Genomic DNA, 19,024 nt, shown 5'->3' on the forward strand with positions numbered 1-19,024 from the left:
CAAAATCCTTTCTCACTATTGCTCTGATTTCATCCTTTACTAACAATGCTACCCACCTCCTTTTCCTTTTTGCCTGTCCTTCCTAAATATCGAATATCCTTGGATATTCAGCTCCCAGCCTTGGTCACCCTGCAGCCATGTCTCTGTAATTACAATTATATCATATCTGTTTACATCTATTTGCACTGTTAATTCGTCTATCTTATTACGAATGCTTCATGCATTGAGATACAGTGCCTTTAGATTTGTCCTTTTAACATTTTTAGACATCTTAACATTTTTTTGTACTATGGCCCTATTTGTCTTATTACCATTTTTTCTTACCCGGACCCCATTTGTTAGTGCACTCCTTTGTTTGTACGTTCTGTCCCTTCCTGACACAATCGGGTTATCTTTACCTCAATCACTTTCCTGCACTGCTCCCTTGTCTTTTCCCTTTAGCATTCTAGATTTCTCTCCACCAGGACCCTCCCCTCCTTAATAACCGAGGCGATGTCAGAGCGCGATCAGCAGCACTCCATGGAGGCTCCACGGAGCGCTGCCGCGTTTCAACGCTCCTCCCTTTCAGTTTAAGAGGAGGGCCACTGTGCACTCCGCAGGGCCTCCGATGGCCCACACTAGGCCACCAGGGCAGCATGGTGTCGCGGCCACAGCCTAGCTGCAATATGTGGTTCAGCGGTCGCAGCCCGGCACCGAGACACGGTGCCAGGTTGCATGATGTTGGTTGCATGCCACAGAGGGCCGACCAGGAGGTCGGCCAAACAAAGAAAATGGTGGTGCAGGTCGCGGCTGAACCTCCCCTTTAAATACCGCTCCGCGAGCGGAGGTTGGCCTGGTTAACGACCCGCGAGGCTGGCGCTGACATCGCCCGTGGCAGCCTCACAGGGCGCAGCTGAATTTCTGTCGTGGGCCAGTAAGGGGCTGCGGCGGGGCGCGAAGGGGTAATTACCAGCAGCGCAACAGCCTGGGGCGCTACCAGCGGGAGCGCAGCACTATCGGGTAGTGCCACAGCAACGCCCCACCGAATTTCTCGGGTGGTGCTTTTTTTGCTCCCCGGGCGATAAGACCTTTGCGCCCCGTTAGCGCCCTCCGGAGGCGCTAATGGCAGGCGCAAAAGAGCTGAATATCTAGCCCTTTAAACCCCAGGATCATTCTGGTGAATCTGATCTGCACCCCCTCCAGGGCCAATATCAGAGAATCATACAGTACAGAAGGAGGCCATTTGGCCCATGGTGCCTGTGCCGGCTTTCAAAGAGCTTTCCAATTAGTCCCAATCAATTTTCCCTCTAAAATTTTGTTGCTGTGTGTGACTAGTTTTTTCAATGCGCCGTATTTGAGAGCTTGTGAACAGCCTGTGCGGTGCCTTCAAGATTGCTGCATGTTTGCACCCACGCCCACGCACAGCTTAGAGGGTACATTGGTTCCAATCCCCTGCTCATTCGCCATAGCCCTGCAAATTTTTCCTTTTCAAGTATATATCAAATTACTACTGAATTTACCTGCACCAGCTTTTCAGGTCTGATCATACCAACTCGCTGTGTAAAAAAATGACTTCTCATTTTCCCTCTGGTTCTTTTGCCAATTACCTTAAATCTGTGTCCACCCTCCTGCCAGTGGAAACAATTTTGCCATATTTACTCAATCAAAATGATTCATAATTTTGAACACCTCTACTAAATCTCCCCTTAACCTTAACTGCTCTAAGGAGAACTATCCCTTCGCTAGTCTCGCCACATAACTAAAATCCCTCATTCCTGGTAACATGCTAGTAAATCTCCTCTGCACCCTCTCCAAGGCACTGACATTCTTCCTAGTGTGGTACTCAGAACTGGACACAATACTCCAGCTAAGGCCTAACCAGTGATTTATAAAGGTTTAGCATAACTTCCTTGCTTTTGTACTCTATGCCTCTATTTATAAAGCCCAGGATCCTATATGCCTTTTTAGCATCATCAACTTGTCCTGCCTCCTTCAAAGACTTATGTATGTGAACCTCCAGGCCTCTCTGTTCCTGCACCTCATTTAACATTGTAAAATTTAGTTTATATTGCCTCTCCACACTCTGGCCTAGAAATTCAGTGGATAGAGCCAGCCGTTAACGCCATAAGAGGGGTCTACTTCCAGTGCTAGGCACTTTGCGCCCGGGCGCAGCGCGATCCGCGCCGACGCCCAAATTCAGTTGACATTTAGTGCCGGCGCAAAGTGTTTGCGCCCGCTCAGGTGCGCGCGCAGCTTATGACGTCATATCATCGCGCAACGCTGTTTGTGCGCCCCAAACCGGAAATTCAGTGGCGCCCGCCCAATGTGGGCGTGGCGCTAAGAACTGTGAAGTGGAACGCAACAGAGGCCCTGTGGGCCTCGGGGAGCGCTAATTAAAGGGCACTTACACTGACCTATAAAGCCCAGCCATTTTGCTGCAATGACTTTACTGCTTTGGATTTCTGGACAGAGACCAAGGGACAGAGCTAACTGATTTGGGACAACATAGGAGAGGTATTTTTGGCTTCTGGCCAGTGCTTTGACATTTGACTCATTGTGATTTCACTGTTTTCAACTTCATTATGGGGGCTGTATGGGGGTGCAACCCTGAGTTGCAGCATTATGTGCGAAGGGCTCGCAGACGCTGTGAGAGAGGGCCAGCCATGCCTAGACGCAGAGGGGCCATCAGGCGTCGGCAACGTAGGCCTTACACACTCAGGCAATACCGGCAGCAGGTGTCCTATCTCACCATGACTGCGGCGCATTGTGTTAAGAGGCTGCGCTTCAGAAGGGAGGTGGTTGCAGAGATCTGCCAGCTGCTTCACAGAGATCTGCGTCCACAGCTGATGTGCAGGACGTCTCTCTCGGTGGAAGTGAAGGTCACGGTGGCTCTGAGCTTTTATGCAAGCGGCTCCTTCCAAGCCGCTGCTGGGGACATAGCGAACATCTCCCAGTTTGCCGCGCATCGCTGCATCCGGCAGGTCACCGATGCACTTTTCGCGAGGAGACACCAATTCATCTCCTTCCCCATGACCCGACAGAGGCAGGAGCAGTGTGCAGTCGGATTTGGCAGGTTCGCGGGCTTCCCCATGGTGCAGGGCGCCATTGACTGCACGCATGTGGCTATGCGGGCACCTATCCACAATGCCGAGGATTACCGCAACCGGAAGGGCTACCATTCCTTCAATGTACAGCTGGTGTGTGACCAGAGGCAGTGCATCCTAGCTGTCAATGCCCACTTCCCAGGAAGCAGCCACGATGCATTCATCCTGCGCCAGACTACTGTGGCTGACATGTTCGAGGCACAGCCTCCACCAAGGGGATGGCTTATTGGGGACAAGGGCTACCCTTTGTGTACATGGCTCATGACCCCGCTCCACGCGCCCAGGACCCCAGCGGAGGAGGCATACAACGAAAGCCATCAAGCCACAAGGAACATCATAGAGCAAACGATAGGCGTCCTCAAGCAACGGTTCCGCTGCCTGGATCGTTCCGGCGGCTCTCTACAGTACTCGCCGGATAGAGTCTCCCAGTTCGTCGTCGTGTGCTGCATGCTGCACAACCTGGCTATCCGCAGGACTCAGGCACCACCACCTCAGGAGGACGAGCAGGAGGACCATGAGGAGGAGGAGGAGGAGGAGGAGGAGGAGTACCAGCCCAGGAGGGAGCCACAAGGTCCAAGGGCCGTCCGCCGGGGGCTTATTGCTCGACACTTCTAGGCCCCCTGTCAGGGAATGGGCTGTGGAAATGTACACACCTGAAGGCAGCCGCTCCGCAAGCCCTCAGCCGGTTAACGCAACAACCACTTGAAACATGACACCTGGACATGCTGAATAAATAAAACGCTTTATTTCACAAACTCAGGGCCCTTCCCACATGAAACAGAAAAACAGACAAGAGCCCCAAAAAACAGTCAAAAACATCTGTTGCTCCCAAAACCTGAGGAGGACTTACAAAACTTGGCCATCCAAATGGCCTTCAACATCGGCCTTACAAAAATAAGGGCCCCCCTCCACAACACAAACACCCCCATAAAAACAAACAAGGCCTTGATCTTCGGCCTTCCCAAAATAATCCCCCCCAAAACACAAGCCCCCCCGTATATAAAAAAACGCTCTCACCACACTCTAGTGGGTGTGCCGAGAGGGCGAGTCCTTAGACAGCCTTCCCCGGCCCCTGCCCGACCTGCTGCTCCGCCTCAACCTGGGCCCTGTGGCTGGGACAAGGCTGGGGGAAGGCTCATGAGGGCCCCAAGGCGTGTCGGCAGGTGCCCTTGGGGGTCGGCCTAGACGACGCACGTCCCGGGAGGGGCCGGCTGCTGACTGCTGCAGCTGTCGCTGGCCAGCATCAGTGCCAGCAGCAGCTCGTTGCACCTTGGCTGGGGGAGTGGCAGTGTTGGCTGCACCAAGGGGGGCAAGCTGGCTGATGGCAGGCGCACGATGTTCGCCAGAGACACTGGCACTCGGCCGGCCTGGCAGTGCAGCAGGCGCAGCTATCTGGTGGAGGCCAGACCGCTGTGCTGCAGCAGGGCGGCGGGTGCCGTGGCGAAGCCTCTGTGCCACAGCGAGTGTGGCAGAAGTGAGTGCCCAAACTGCCCTGGTATGTGGCCGCATCAGCTGTGCCAGTGTCTGGACGGCACCACTCATCTCGCGAGTCGCATCCTGCACTGCCGCGAGATGCTGGACACCCCTGTCATGGGCTGCCGCGAGTTGTTCCACCCCCCTGGCCTGTGATTCCCCGAATGCGACCACACTCTGAGCCAGGGACTGAATGGCCTGAGGCATCTGGTCCACAACCCCCATGAACTCCTGGTGGCGCCGCTCAGAGGCCGCCGAGATCTCTTCGAGGAGGCGCACCTCCTGGGCGAGGACCCTCTCCGGACTGGAGGGAGGACTCTCCCTCTGGGGAGAAGGCGGCCGAGCTGGCCGAACCCTCCCGCCTGCCTCAACCCCACTGGGCCCAGGATCTGCCCTCCCCTGCAACACCTCCCCCCTCTGGGGAGCAGGCCGGCGTGCTGCCGGACCGTTCCCGCGTGCCTCAACCCCACTGGCCACAGGATCTGCCCTCCCCTGCAACACTTCCCCCTGGCTCTCCTGCAGGCCAGACGTCCCCCCTCCATTGCCATCCCCTGGCGCGGCTGCGGGTTCCCCCGATGTGCCGCCTTCCTCCTGGTCCTCGTCGTCCTCCTCCTCCAAGGGCCTGGCACTCGGAGCTTCAGGGACCACCTCCTCCTCAGCAGCTGAAAGCAGGAAGGCATAAGAGTAGCTTTAGAGTGAGGACATGGCGTCAGTGAGGGAGGCCTGAGTGGTGGCATTATGCGCATTTGTCGGTCAGTGGGAAAGGATCTAGATCTGAAGCGCTAGGGCAACGAGAGAGGTCCAACCGGTCATGTCCTTACCAGTGGGTTCCAGTACAGGGTCCGCATCTCCGATCGCAACAGGGCCAGTCACCCGGGAGCACATGAGTCCAGCCACGCTCTCCTCCAGATCAGTGAGCGCCTGGTACTGGGGACGGCCTCCACCAGTGACAGTCTGGCTCCTCAAATTCCTTGCCAGCTTGGCCTGCAAGAGAAAGGGCGGACTCTAAGTACAGTGTGGTGCCCTGTTGCTGTGTGCACTGCCTCCCATGGTGGAATAGCTTGGCCAGTGTGGTGCCCTGTTGCTGTGTGCACTGCCTCCCATGGTGGAATAGCTTGGCCAGTGTGGTAAGTGCAGAAAGTGCAGCACGGTGGCATAGTGGTTAGCACTGTTGCCTCACAGCGCCAGGGACCCGGGTTCGAATCCGGCCTCAGGTGACTGTCTGTGTGGAGTTTGCACATTCTCCCCGTGTTTGCGTGGGTTTTCTCCGGGTGCCCCGGTTTCCTCCCACAGTCCAAAGATGTGCGGGTTAGGTTGATTGGCTATGATAAATTGACCCTTAGTGTTAGGGGGATTAAATACGTGGGGTTACGGGGATAGGGTGGGATATGTGTTGGTGTAGGGGTTGCGGGGAATTGGCTGGGATATGTGTCGGTGCAGGCTCGATGGGCTGAAATGGCCTCCATCTGCACTGTGGGGTTTCTGTGATTTCTGTGAAGTGCTATTGATGATCATGCCAGTGCCATTGCTGCGGGAGGAGGGCTGCCCATTAGGCCTTTGAGGTCCCTTTGCCCATAATGTGAGGTTCACATGCAAGGATGAGGAGGACACTGGAAAGGGTACTCACCTTCACCAACCGAGTGAGGTCGTTGAACTTCTTGCGGCATTGGTCCGCACTCCTGGGGACATCGCAGGTGGATGACACCCTGCGGGCGATTCTCCTCCAGGCTTTCCTGTACTCGCTCCTGGGAGCCTTGTTGCCACTGTCCGGGCACAAGATCTGTCTTTTGTCCTCCACACCATTAATGAGCACCCTCAGAGCATGCTCGGAGAAGCGCTGCGCTCGTTCACGGGCCCTCTCCATGTCTCCTGGCGCTATTTTGGCCCACCAGCAGTGTTGAGGCTTAGCTGCAGGGCTCCAGTATGCAGGGCGTGGCAGCAGTCAAAGTCGACCCTTCCCCCTTTAAGAGCAGGCCGGCGTCAGGGTGTCTGCTGTCAATCAAAACATGACCGCACCTGCGCTGCGCCCGGCCTCGGCGTTATCAGGCCGCATCGCCGGATTAGCGCCTGAACAGAGCATTGCAACGCCAGTTTCAGCGCTCGGCCAAACTCTTGGCCAACTCTACTGAATTTCGGCGAGGTGGCCTGCACTTTCCGGCGGGCACTAACTTTAGCGAGCGTCCGACTTTAGCGCCCCAAAAGTGTCCAGACTGAATTTCTAGGCCTCTTCCTTCTAAAATGCATCACTTCACAATTCTCTGCATTACATTTCATCTGCCATGTGTCTGCCCATTTCACCAGTCTGTCTATGTCCTGCTGATGTCGGCGACTATCCTTCTCACTGCTTACTACATTTCTGAGTTTCGTGTCATCTGCAAACTTTGAAATTATACCCTATATACCCAAGTCCAGGTCATTAATATACATCAAAAAGAGAAGTGCTCCTAATATTGACCCCTGGAGGACATCACTGCATACGTCCCTCCCGTCTGGAAAAAAAACATTCACCACTACTCCCTGCTTCCTATCTCGAAGCCAAGATCATATCCATGCTGCTACTGCCCCTTTAATCTCAGGGGCTTCCAATAAAACCTTCCTGAGGTACTAAGCCCAAAACTTAAAGTGCTCCAGATGGGATCTGACCAAGGCGCGATACAACTTTGTAATCCAGCCCTCTTGAGATAAAGGCCAACATTCCATTAGCCTTTTCGATTGCTTTTTGTACCTGTCTACTAGCTTTAAATGATTTGTGTGCTTGTTCTCCCAAATCTCTTTGCTTCAGTGACAGTTTAGCAGATCAGGATTGATTATTACTTCTGTTCTCATCCAACAAAATGCTCAGATACAACGTTGGAGATTTTGTTTGTCCTTTCTGTGTAGTCATTATTGGTTTTACAATTGTGCTACACAATGCAATGGAGGAAATGTTCTCTCAGGGTTGGAATTTTAATGTGCTCTTATGTTGAATGAAATGAAGAGCCAGTTGGATGTGGCGATGGGTACTGTTATTCACAATGGGAGGATGAGCTAGATGGGTCAAAGGGCCTTTCCGATCTGTACTTATCCAGCAATAACTTTTCATCTGGGACCATCGACATGATGATGATGCAGGTAATGAACCACGTGGTACGAGAGGAGAGACAACGGGCTGGATTTTCATTGGTCCGTGGAGGCGGGATTGGAGGCGTGCGGGGGATTAAAATTGAAAAAACTGGCGGGCGGGCTCAACCCCGCCTCCATCCCGCCTCCACGCATTTTTAATTAATTCGTGTCTAATGGTCCTGTCTCCGTCCCACCTCCAAGAGACGGGATAGGCCGTTAAGGCCCTTAACAGGCACTAAATTGCCTCTATAATGCCATTTTGAAAGGCCTTTGCGATTTTAACCCATTTCCCACATGAAACATGCCTGTTCTGAAACACGACGGTGAAACCTGACGGGAGCACAATTGGATTGCTGACTATCAGCTGCAGGTCAACCATTAAAGAGGAGATTTGATCAGCCATCATTTGCAGGTGGCAGGACTTTGTAATCTCAGGTCTGGGGGAACATTTAGAAGGCATAACCACAGCTGTGGAAGTTTGGAGCCTGACACCCATCTCCAGTGTGACCTCCTGGGAAACCCCTTTCGCCACCTTCACTGAGCGCTTCCTTAACTGAGGCATATACCAGAAGCATGGGAGCCATTTATTTCTTTTCCTTCTGGACATCAGATTCGGGCAAAGACCAGCCGTGGCAGCAGCAGAACCATGAACAATAGCAGCACCAACAGCAGCAGCAACAGCAGGAGCGCCAAGCTGCTGCTCACCCACCTGAAGCTGCACCGGCCAGAAGGCGCCAGCGCGCGACCACATTGCTGCCCGGGATGCAAGGAACGCACTCATCTTGGCCAGATTTGCTTAACCTAGCCAATCAAGCACTTTTGCCTCGCAGCTTCTTACCTGAGCATCGACAATGGCCAAGGACCAGTGGATTCCTAGCAATTTGACCACCATACTGACAATTGCAAGTAATCCTAAGCCCTAAATGTGAAAGTCCCATTTGCGACATGACACACGCCACAACTGCAGCAGTAGCCATCAGATTTTTTATTTACATTATTCATCTGATGGCTTTTTCACATAAAACATCAAATTTCACCCAAGTGACTACCCTTGTGACTATTTGTGCAGTATCTTTCTCTTACGCGTGCTCCTACTTGGTGCTTCCCCTGTGGCTTCAGCAGATGTGGAGGCCCCTTGCTCACTTTCCTGCTGCTCCTGTCTCGACACCTTTGGCAGGCGTCCTCTGGGGTGGCGAACCTGTGAGGGCTCGTCAACAGTCTGCTGCTCCTACGGCTGTGCAGGGGTTGAGACGCCGATCTCAGTTGGGTGTGGACACTGGTGGGACTCTGACCAAGGGCTCTGCAGTGGCATGGAAGTGTGAGCGCTTGGAGAGGAGCCCCCACTTCCTTGATGTCTGCCACCAACATCCCTCTCATGGGTCAGGTCCCCCTCAGCGCTTGCAAGTGGCTTAAGAGCACCTTGTTGCACATCAGGGGGGCAATGGGGACCCATATCTGCACTGGCAGTCCTACTGAGAAGGACTTCTATGAAGGTCTGGTTTCTCTATTCAATAGATGCCCATCGCTCCTCCAGAGATGTCATTCTATTCTGAACACTCACCATGTTTTCTGCACTCTGGCGACTTATCACCTCCATGGAGGTTGCCATCCTTTCCATGGTGATGCATTCATGCGCAAATGACTCCACAAAGGCTCTGCTCATGTTCGCTATGGACTCCTCCATTCACTCCACACTCGCAGCGACCCTGAAGACAAAACCTGCCAGAGACTCCTGCATCTGTTCCTGGAGTTCCAGCACCGCTGATCTTATGGATGGACCCAGAGGCAGAGGGTTGACATGCAGCTGAGCCGAGCTGGCAGAATCCTGCGTCCTCCGACTAGGACTCTCCACTGCTGTCCCTGTCTCCACATTCTGCTGATGCTCACTTGTGAGCTGTGATATACCAGGTGACAACAGGAGTTGGATATATTTCTTAAGGCTAAAGGGATCAAGGGGTATGGGGAGAAAGCAGGGACCGGGTACTGAATTTGGATGATCAGCCATGATCGCATTGAATGGCAGAGCAGGCTCGAGGGGCCGAATGGCCTACTCCTGCTCCTATCTTCTATGTTTCTATGTTTCTATGACAACTCTACTCTATGTCCCGAAGGTCCCACCAAGGTGTGAGTGTCTGCGCTGGTGCTGGGTGCGCTGAATTCTGCTGACGCTGTGCCCTCAGAGGTTGCAGCTTCCTCTGAGGAGTCTTGAGGCTCAGGCTGTTCCTCCTGGATAGTGGGGACAGGTGCTTGCGATGGCCCTGTGGGGGAGTAAAGGAAAGAGTCAGAGATGTGAGGCCAAGGTTACATGCACATTGCATATTGCAGATGATCATAAGTCCATCTGTTAGAGCTTCAGAATCATTATCAACGACTCATGCAATGTCAATGAGAGAGATGGAAAACTATTCTGTCACCAGCTTGCTGTGATGCACCCGTCTGTCCGTCCCCGACTTGTGCATTGTCCTCCAGTCCTATGATCTCCAGGACCGCCTCCTCCCAGGGGGTGAGGTGGGCTACTGAAGGTGGCTCTCCTCCTGTCCTCACTCTTTCCCTTTTATTGTGAGCTCTCTTTTCCTGCAATGAGGGAGACAAGTGGAGTTTGAGTGAGAATGAAGGAGTGAGTATAGAGAATTCATAGCATAGATGCTTAGAAGGAGACAAAGATGGAGTGAGGTGGCAAGACCCTCCCTGTGTGTTGTCAGTTGTTTTAATAGCATCAGAGTGATAGGGAGTGTGAGGGCTGCATAGTTGTTTAGTTAGGTGAATGTGACCATAGAGAGAGAGGGAATGGGTAAGGGTGCATGGATGTTATTGTCAAGTGGGATGTGGAGGAAGAGATTGCTAAAGCTGAGTGCTGGTGAGGAAAGGCAGTGGGGATCAGATTGAGGGTGATGAGAAATTCACACTCACTTTTCCAGTGTGCTGAAGGTCATGAAATCTCTTCCTGCACTGTATCTGGGTTCTGCGGGTTACCAATAAGGAGCTGACCTCCTCTGCCACTTGCAGCCACACAACCTTGGTCTGCTGGGGAGGCTTCTTCCTCCCTGATGAAGGGAAGAGCACCTTCTTCTGAGCTCTTACTCCCTCCACTAAAGCCTGCAGGGCAACGTCATCAAATCTTGGAGCAGACCTAGGTCTTTCACTGGCCATTCTGCCTCCAGGTCCTTGTAGCAGCAAAGGCCAAAAGGTTGGCAGTCTGCAAAAGAAGCAAGGCTTGTTGCAGACCTTAAATGCAGCAGCAGCAATGATGACATCATCGGATGCGACTTTCAGACTGGAAAAACTCATTTGCCATGGGTTCCCACATGCTGGAACTCAATTGGCCAATTAAGTTAAAATCGCATCAATCTCCCACATCGATTTAGATTCCTGTGGATAACACGAAATGCGGGTTACACGACCCCAGCCCGCCCCTGAATTAAAATCCAGCCCAACATCTGGCAGATGGTCACAATCAGTAGCAATCCCCCAAATTTATGATGGTCCTATGGAAACTATGCAACATATTTGGGGGCAACTTCCAAAAAGTAGATGGGTGGCACCCCAAACATTTAATACTAGCTGAAGTGCCTGGCAGTGCCGAGGGATTTTTGAGGGCATGTTGTTGTTGGAAGAGAGAGAGAGAGAGCAACTGGGGGGAAGAGAGAGCGCGACTGGGGGGAAGAGAGAGCGCGACTGGGGGAAAGAGAGAGCGCGACTGGGGGAAAGAGAGAGCGCGACTGGGGGGAAGAGAGAGAGCGACTGGGGGGAAGAGAGAGAGCGACTGGGGGGAAGAGAGAGAGCGACGGGGGGAAGAGAGAGAGCGACTGGGGGGAAGAGAGAGAGCGACTGGGGGGAAGAGAGAGAGCGACTGGGGGGAAGAGAGAGCGCGACTGGGGGGAAGAGAGAGCGCGACTGGGGGGAAGAGAGAGCGCGACTGGGGGGAAGAGAGAGCGCGACTGGGGGGAAGAGAGAGCGCGACTGGGGGGAAGAGAGAGCGCGACTGGGGGGAAGAGAGAGCGCGACTGGGGGGGAAGAGAGAGCGCGACTGGGGGGAAGAGAGAGAGCGACTGGGGGAAGAGAGAGAGCGACTGGGGGGAAGAGAGAGAGCGACTGGGGGGAAGAGAGAGAGCGACTGGGGGGAAGAGAGAGAGCGACTGGGGGGGAAGAGAGAGAGCGACTGGGGGGGAAGAGAGAGAGCGACTGGGGGGAAGGGGGGAATGGGGAGGGGGGGAGAGGAAGGGGGAGGGGGAGGAGGGGGAGGGGGGGAGGGGGAGGAGGGGGAGGGGGGAGGAAGGGGGGAGGAGGAGGGAGGAGGGGGGGAGAGGGGAAGGGGAGGGGGAGAAGGGAAGGGGAGGGGGAGAGGGGGAGGGGGGAGGGGGAGGGGGAGGGGGAGGGGGAGGGGGAGGGGGAGAGGAGTAGGGGAGGGGGAGGAGGGGAGGGGGAGGGGAGGGAGAGGAGGGGGAGAGGAGGGGGAGAGGGGGGAGGGGAGTGGGAGAGGGGGGGAGAGGAGCGGAGGGGTGGGGGAGGTGGGGAGGGGTGGGGGAAGGGGGGGGGGCGAAAGGGAGGGGGGAGCCAGCAGACCCGAGCGCAGCGCCCCGGTCAGCCCAAGCCCCGCCCTCCTGAGGCCGTGCCTGAGGCGGCTTGAGATGGCCGATTGCGGCTGGCCGGGCCCGGTTGCCTTGGTAACCCTCCTCCCCTCTCCGCCTCCTGATCTCCAGGACCGGGCCTGGGCCTGAGCGGCTCGAGACGGCAGATTGCGGCTGGCGAGCCCGGTTGCCGGGGTAACCCTCTGCGCTCCCCCACCCCCCCCGCTAACCTGCTCGCTTCCCTCTGGCCGTGCTCTGTGTGGCGGTGCGCCTGCGCCGTGCAGCGCAAGCACGAGGAGCTTGCAGTGAGCCCAGCCAGCCTTTACCAAGATGGCTGGCCGCTGGTTCGGAATTGGACCCAGCGGGGGGGTGGGGGGTGAGGGGTGGGAGGAGCTTGCCACAAAACAATTGCCTAGGGTCCAGCATGGCTGGCAACAGACGCCCAGGCTTCGAGGCCTACCTGCAAAAATGGGGAAAGGTAGGAAAATTAATGAGATTAGATAAAAGATTTAGAAAGTAATTAACTTTTTTTAAAAACAATATGTGTTTTAAAAGCAACGTTTTTTTTAAAGACGCAGAAAGCGGGAAAAAGAACTGAAAAGTTTGGAATCAAGATGGCGGCGACTCACCTCGGTTCAGAACGATAAGGCCCGCCCACACACGCACCGATTGGTCGACCGTCAGGTCACTGAAGCGTAGGATTGGTCAATCGTCCCATCACTCGACTCTAGGAGGGCCCGCCCGCATGCGCCAGGAACCCGCCCCCGCCACGCAGCGATTGGTCGACCGTCGGGTCGCTCGACCGTACGATTGGTCAACCTCGATGTCACTCAACGCTAATGAGCAGATAATGAGCGGAATTTTGAACATTTTTTGTATACCACGGGCACAATTTTTGTCTCACCGAAACGTAAATACGCTTAAAACCGTTCTGGAATCGTAAGCTTTCTTTTGATGTAACACACGTGTAGGTACGCTCTATAACTTTTGATTGTATAGCCGGACAGAGAGACAGAAAGACAGACAGAGAGACATACCATTTTATATATATAGATAGATAAAATGGGAGCATATAAATTAGACAGCACTAATATGATCGTATGGGAAATGTTCATTTTCATCTGATTATGAACATAAAAGTTAACATTTATAACATGACTGAAGGTTATATTAGGTTTGAGGGAGAATGGTTTTAAATTTAGGTAAGGCTGACTTTGAAGGGATGAGGTACAAATTGACCACAGTAAACTGGGTGGAACTCTTAATGGATAAAACTACAGAGGAATAGTAGCAGGTGTACAAAGAAGTTCTTGGTACAATATAAGACCTGTATATACACCTAAAGGGCAAAAGCTCTACTTGTGTAATTAAACAATATTGGTCAACAAAAGAGGTGAGAGAAAGTAAAATACTAAAAGAAAAGGCTTATATAAATGCAAAGAATAGTGGTGATCCCGCGGACTGGGAGAGATATAAAGGCCAAGAAAGGGATACAAAGAGAGTCATAAGAGCTGCAAAAAGGGACTAGGAGACAAAAACTTGAAAGAGATATCAAGGAAAAACACAAAAAATACATGTATATTAAGAGAAAGAGGGTGTCTAAGGGTAATGTGGGCCTCTTAAAAACAGACGCAGGTAATTTTTTTAATTGAAAATAAGGATATGGCAGATTGGCTAAATAATTACTTTGTATAGGTCTTCAAGTAGGAAGAGGATAAAATATCAGAGATGCGAGGAAAAGTAAAAATAAATCAAGGGAAGGAACTTACTAGATTTAATAGTCTGTTCTCTCAGGTGGACGTAAAAGATCCCATGGCACTATTTCGAAGAAGGGCAGGGGAGTTATCCCCAGTGTCCTGACCAATATTTATATCTCAATCAACATCACTAATACAGATTATCTGGTCATTATCACATTGCTATTTGTGGGAGCTTGCTGTGTGCAAAGTGGCTGCCATGTTTCTTACCTTGCAACAGTGACAACATTTCAAAAGTACTTCATTGGCTGTAAAGCGATTTGGGACGTCCTGAGGTCCTGAAAGGTGCCATATAAATGCAAGTCTTTATTTATATTTTATAAGTAAAAATGCTAATGGAGAAAAAACTGAGACTGAAGATTTGTAAAGGGTAAGGTCATGTCTAACAAACCTAGCTGAATGTTTTGAGGAGGTTACTGACATGATTGATAAGGGACTTCCAGAAGGCATTCAATACGGTTCCACACAAGAGACTGTTAAAAATAAAAGCGCATGAAATTGGAGGCAACCTCTTGGCATGGGTAAGGAATTGATTAGGAGGTGGGAGACAGAGAGTAGGGATAAAGGGTATAGAGTCATTGGCCTAGAAATTCGGTTGGTAGCGCCGGCGCTGAGCGCCTAAAGAGACCTAGAATTGGGGCGATGCCCTATGTTGGGGCGGACGCTATGAAGATAGCGACAACTCAGATATTGACAATACATTTAGCGCCTGCGCTAAGTGTTTGCGCGCGCCCGCGAGCGCAAGCAGTTCATGACGTCATTTCAGTGTGCAACGCCTTTTAGGAGCGCCTGAGCACATATTGGGTGGCGCCCGGAGCCTTAGCGCCCAGCGCTATTAGTGACAGTTCGAGGGAGGGCTAACAGGCCCTTCTCGGAGTAGGGGGGCGCTATTTAAAGGGGACAGCTCCAGTGCCGAATCTTCTGCCAATTGGCCTGCTCATTGCGATCGTTGCTAGAGAGAGTTGGCGAGCTAATGTGGAGCGGAGTTCTGGGAATTTAGCTTTACAGTACTTGGGACCTTCAAACCTGTCCGAAGCACTTGCAGCACTACACCTAAAAGCCTTTTGACCAACTGGCATCGGAATGAGAGCTTGTTTGGAGGGCGACGGCCTCATCGCCCAACACTGTGAAGGGGCAGAGAGGCGGCGGGAGAGGGGGCCGGGATTGGCCAGAAGGAGGAGGGGCAATGGAGGTCGGCCAATCCGACGGGAAGCTGCGAGGGTCTTTAGGCAGCAGGTGACAAGCCTTGACATGTCGGAGGAGCAGTGTTTGGGAAGGCTCCGATTCTGGAGGGACATTGTTACTGATCTGTGCCACCTGCTTGGTCAGGATGTGCAGCCGCATGAACGGTGCAGAACCTCTCTGTCCGTGATGGCTAAACTGACTGATGGCCTCCATTTTTATGCCAACGGACCCTTTCAGTCAGCCATTGGGGACATTGCGACTGTCGCTCAGGTTGCAGTCCACTGTTGCATCCGGCAAATTACAGATGCCCTTTATAGGCGAAGGCATCAATTCATTACCTTCCCTTGGACCCTGCACAAGCAGGCGGAGGGCGCGCAGGGTGTCGGTTCTATTGCGGACTTCCCCATGGTGCAGGGGGCGAGTGACAGCACACACGTGGCTTTGAGGGCGCCATGCCATCATCCTTAGGACTTCCGCAACCGCAAGGGGTTCCACTCCCTCAACATGCAGCTGGTCTGTGACCACCGCCAAATCATCATGGCAGTCACCGCGCATTTCCCAGGGTGCAGCCACGATGCCTTTATCCTGCGGTTGACCTCAGTTTGTGATCTTTTTGAGGGGCTGCCTCGAAGGCGAGGCTGGCTTACTGGGGACAATGGCTATCCTCTCTGGCCATGGCTGATGACAACACTCCGTGCGACCGACACCCCAGCAGAAGAGCTGATCAGCAGCGGCCATCAGGCGACCAGGCACAGTAAACAGCACACTATTGGTGTTGTCAAAAAGCGTTTCCAATGTCTGGAGCATTCGGGGAGATCCCTGCAGTACTCGCCGCAGTAAGTGGGACACATCGTCGTCGTCTGCTGCATGCTCCACAACTTGCCGATTCGACGCACCCAGCCAATTCCAGCTGTCCCTCAACAACCAGCAGAGCAGGCGGAGGAGGAGGAGTATGAGGAGGAGGAGGAGGAGGAGGAGGAAGAGCTGGCGGAGGAGGAGGAGGAGGAGGAGGAGGAGGAGGAAGATGGAAGGGCTGCTGAAAGTGGAAGGGCCATACGTCAGAGGCTCATCTGGACTCGTGTCGACACCCCTGTGGCGGAATGATGAGAGTCTTAACTCATGCGCACTTTGGATGTTTGAGGGCCTCTGAATGCCAGCATCACTGAAACTAGTCACATGCACCATGCCACATTGAAACTTCTGTTTATTGGCACAAAAGTCTTTCATTACAGCTAAACAACGTAATGTCAACAGAAACCATAACTTTCAAAATAACTGTGAACTGTTCGGCAAAGCGGCAAAACTCAACAAACCTTCTGCAAATATAACAACAGGTGAGGGTGTCCTTGAATTTGGACAAACAAACGTCTCAGCACCTCCCTCTACAACTGGCCCCTTGAGGGAGAACGACTTCTCTTTCGCGCCCGGCCCCTTCCCTCCCTGCTGCTCCGACATAATTGGACCCCAGTGGCGGCCTCAAGGCTGGGGGACGCCTGCTGACTGTCTGGAAGCGCAGAAGCCCCTGAGGGACGGCCTGGCCGACCTCTGGGCTTGGAGGGTGCGGGCACAGGATGCTTGATGTGACCATGGCTGGAAGCAGTGTGGCCTGCAGGTGGTGGCAGCTGCAATGCAGGCGTCCCAGCGCTGGCATGTGCAATGGTCTCCTGCCGAGAGAGGACACTTGCACCATGGTCGGACGAAATACTGGCTATCTGAGGGGAGCGGCTCGGCTCATCCGCCACAATCGCATGCTCCACTGATTCCTGGCCTTGTATGGGACTGGAAGGGCCCGGGGTGATCCTAACTGATGCAGAGAGGGTGGCTACAGTGAGAGATCGCGTTGCGTCAATCTGGCTGTGGAGGAGCCCAGCAAGTGACTGCGTGGCAACAGTGAGGACCTGTGTGCCAGGTGCCAGTGCTTCGGAGAAGGCCTGGACAGTTCTTCCCATTGCTTCGGACAAGGCAGGTGCCAACCGTTCCACTGCCTCGGACAAGCCCTGCACAGACCTTTCCAGGGATTGTCCGAAGCCCTGAACAGTCCTTTCCATAGCGACTCAAAACCGTGGACAGTCCTCTCCATTGTTGGGCCGAAGCCCTGGATAGTCCTGTCCATTGTTGCCCCGAAGCCCTGGATAGACCTGTCCATTGTTGCCCCAAAGCCCTGGAGAGTCCTCTCCATTGTTGCCCTGAAGTCCAACATACTCTTAGCCAATGAATCTATTGACTCAGGCATCTTCTCAACTGCAGCCATCAGCTCCGTGTGTCTGACCCAGGCCTGTTTGCTCATCTCAGCCAGGCGACGCATCTCATCTGCCTTGCCCTCCGGGGAGACGGTGGCCGAACATGCCTATCCCCCGTGCGTTGCTGCATGCCGCTTGGTCCGGCAACTGGTTCATCCTCAGAGCCCCCCCCTCCCCTCCAGGGGACTACTATCCCCAGTCTGTAGATGTGTCAGCTCCCCGGATTCTGCAACGGCTGGTCTGGATTCCTCCTGTTCCTCGCCTCCGGTGGCACTCGCACTGGCAGCTTCAGCGCGTTGAGCCCGAGTTGGTGCTGCTTCATCTGAATGTGGGAGGTGGAAGAGTGGCTTTAGCAAAAGGACAGCTTTGCTGAAAGGCATGCCAGATTGCGGCAAGGCTCTGACATGGCTGCACACTGAGGATGCATGCTGGTGGGGGGACCAAGTGGAAGGCAACAGGTGAAAAAGGTGAGAGTCTTACCCTCGCTGTCGGTAATGGGGTCGGCAGATGCAGTGGTCACAGGACCAGACAGACGTCCTCCAAGTATCTGGTGCACTCTCTCCTCCAGATCCGTGAGAGTGACCACTTGTGGAGGTCCGCCACCGGTTCGACGCTGCTCCTTTCGGATCATCGCCAGCTTGGACTGCAGGGGAAAGAAGGGGAAGTTCTGTAACATGATGCCTTGAGACCTCATCGCATGCCCCCCATGGTGCAAGAGCCCTTACATGAGGCCTTGAGACATCATTGCATGCCCCCCATGGTGCAAGAGCCCTTACATGAGGCCTTGAGACATCATCGCATGCCCCCCATGGTGCAAGAGCCCTTACATGAGGCCTTGAGACATCTGTCCATGTGTGTGCCCAGAAAGGGCCATGGGTGCATGCTGACAGATGGCCATTGGGGCATCATTGCAGCAGGGTGCCCGAAGTCAGCTGCAGATGGAGGGAATCAGAAGTTTGCTAAACCATCACTCACCCTAACGATCCGTGTGAGGTCGTTGAATTTCTTCCTGCACTGAACGGGGGTCCTGGTCGCCATGCTGCTGGAGTTGACCCTCACAGCAACCTCCCTCCAAGATCGTCGGTAATCCTTCTGATTCGGCCTCTTGCCATTATCCGGATACAGGACCTCTCGACGGCGTTCAACTGCAGCCACCAAGTGGTCCAGAGCCTCAGTGCTGAAGCGCTCTGCTCTCTGTCTAACCTTCTCCATGCTGAACAAGTTTGTAACGCCAGACAAGGGCGAGCGCCGATTCTGAGGCCTTGGGTGTTGAAGCTCAGGCTGACTGACCCACCCCTTTAAGAGCCGGCCGGCGCCTGGAGGTCTCGTGGTTTCCCGTAATTGAGATCACCTGCGCTGCGCCCGTCCGCGTCGATATTGAGTAGCGCCTGAACTTTTGCGCCTTAAGAGCACCGTGCAACGGCTGAATTAGCGCCCCAATCCCCTTTGGGGGCGATGCAACCCAATATCACGCCAGGCGGCGATAAGTTTCGTCTGGCTATAAACTTTGCGCAGCGCCAGTTCTAACGCCTCAAGCGGGGCTATACCCAATTTCTAGGCCATAGAGTCATACGACACTGTAGGGGTTTCGCAAAATTCCCCTGAAAACAAGAGAA

Source organism: Somniosus microcephalus, chromosome 10 (genome assembly GCF_052327205.1).
Source record: "Somniosus microcephalus isolate GS21.2 chromosome 10, FLI_Smic_1.0, whole genome shotgun sequence".
In the NCBI taxonomy this organism is placed as follows: Eukaryota; Metazoa; Chordata; class Chondrichthyes; order Squaliformes; family Somniosidae; genus Somniosus; species Somniosus microcephalus.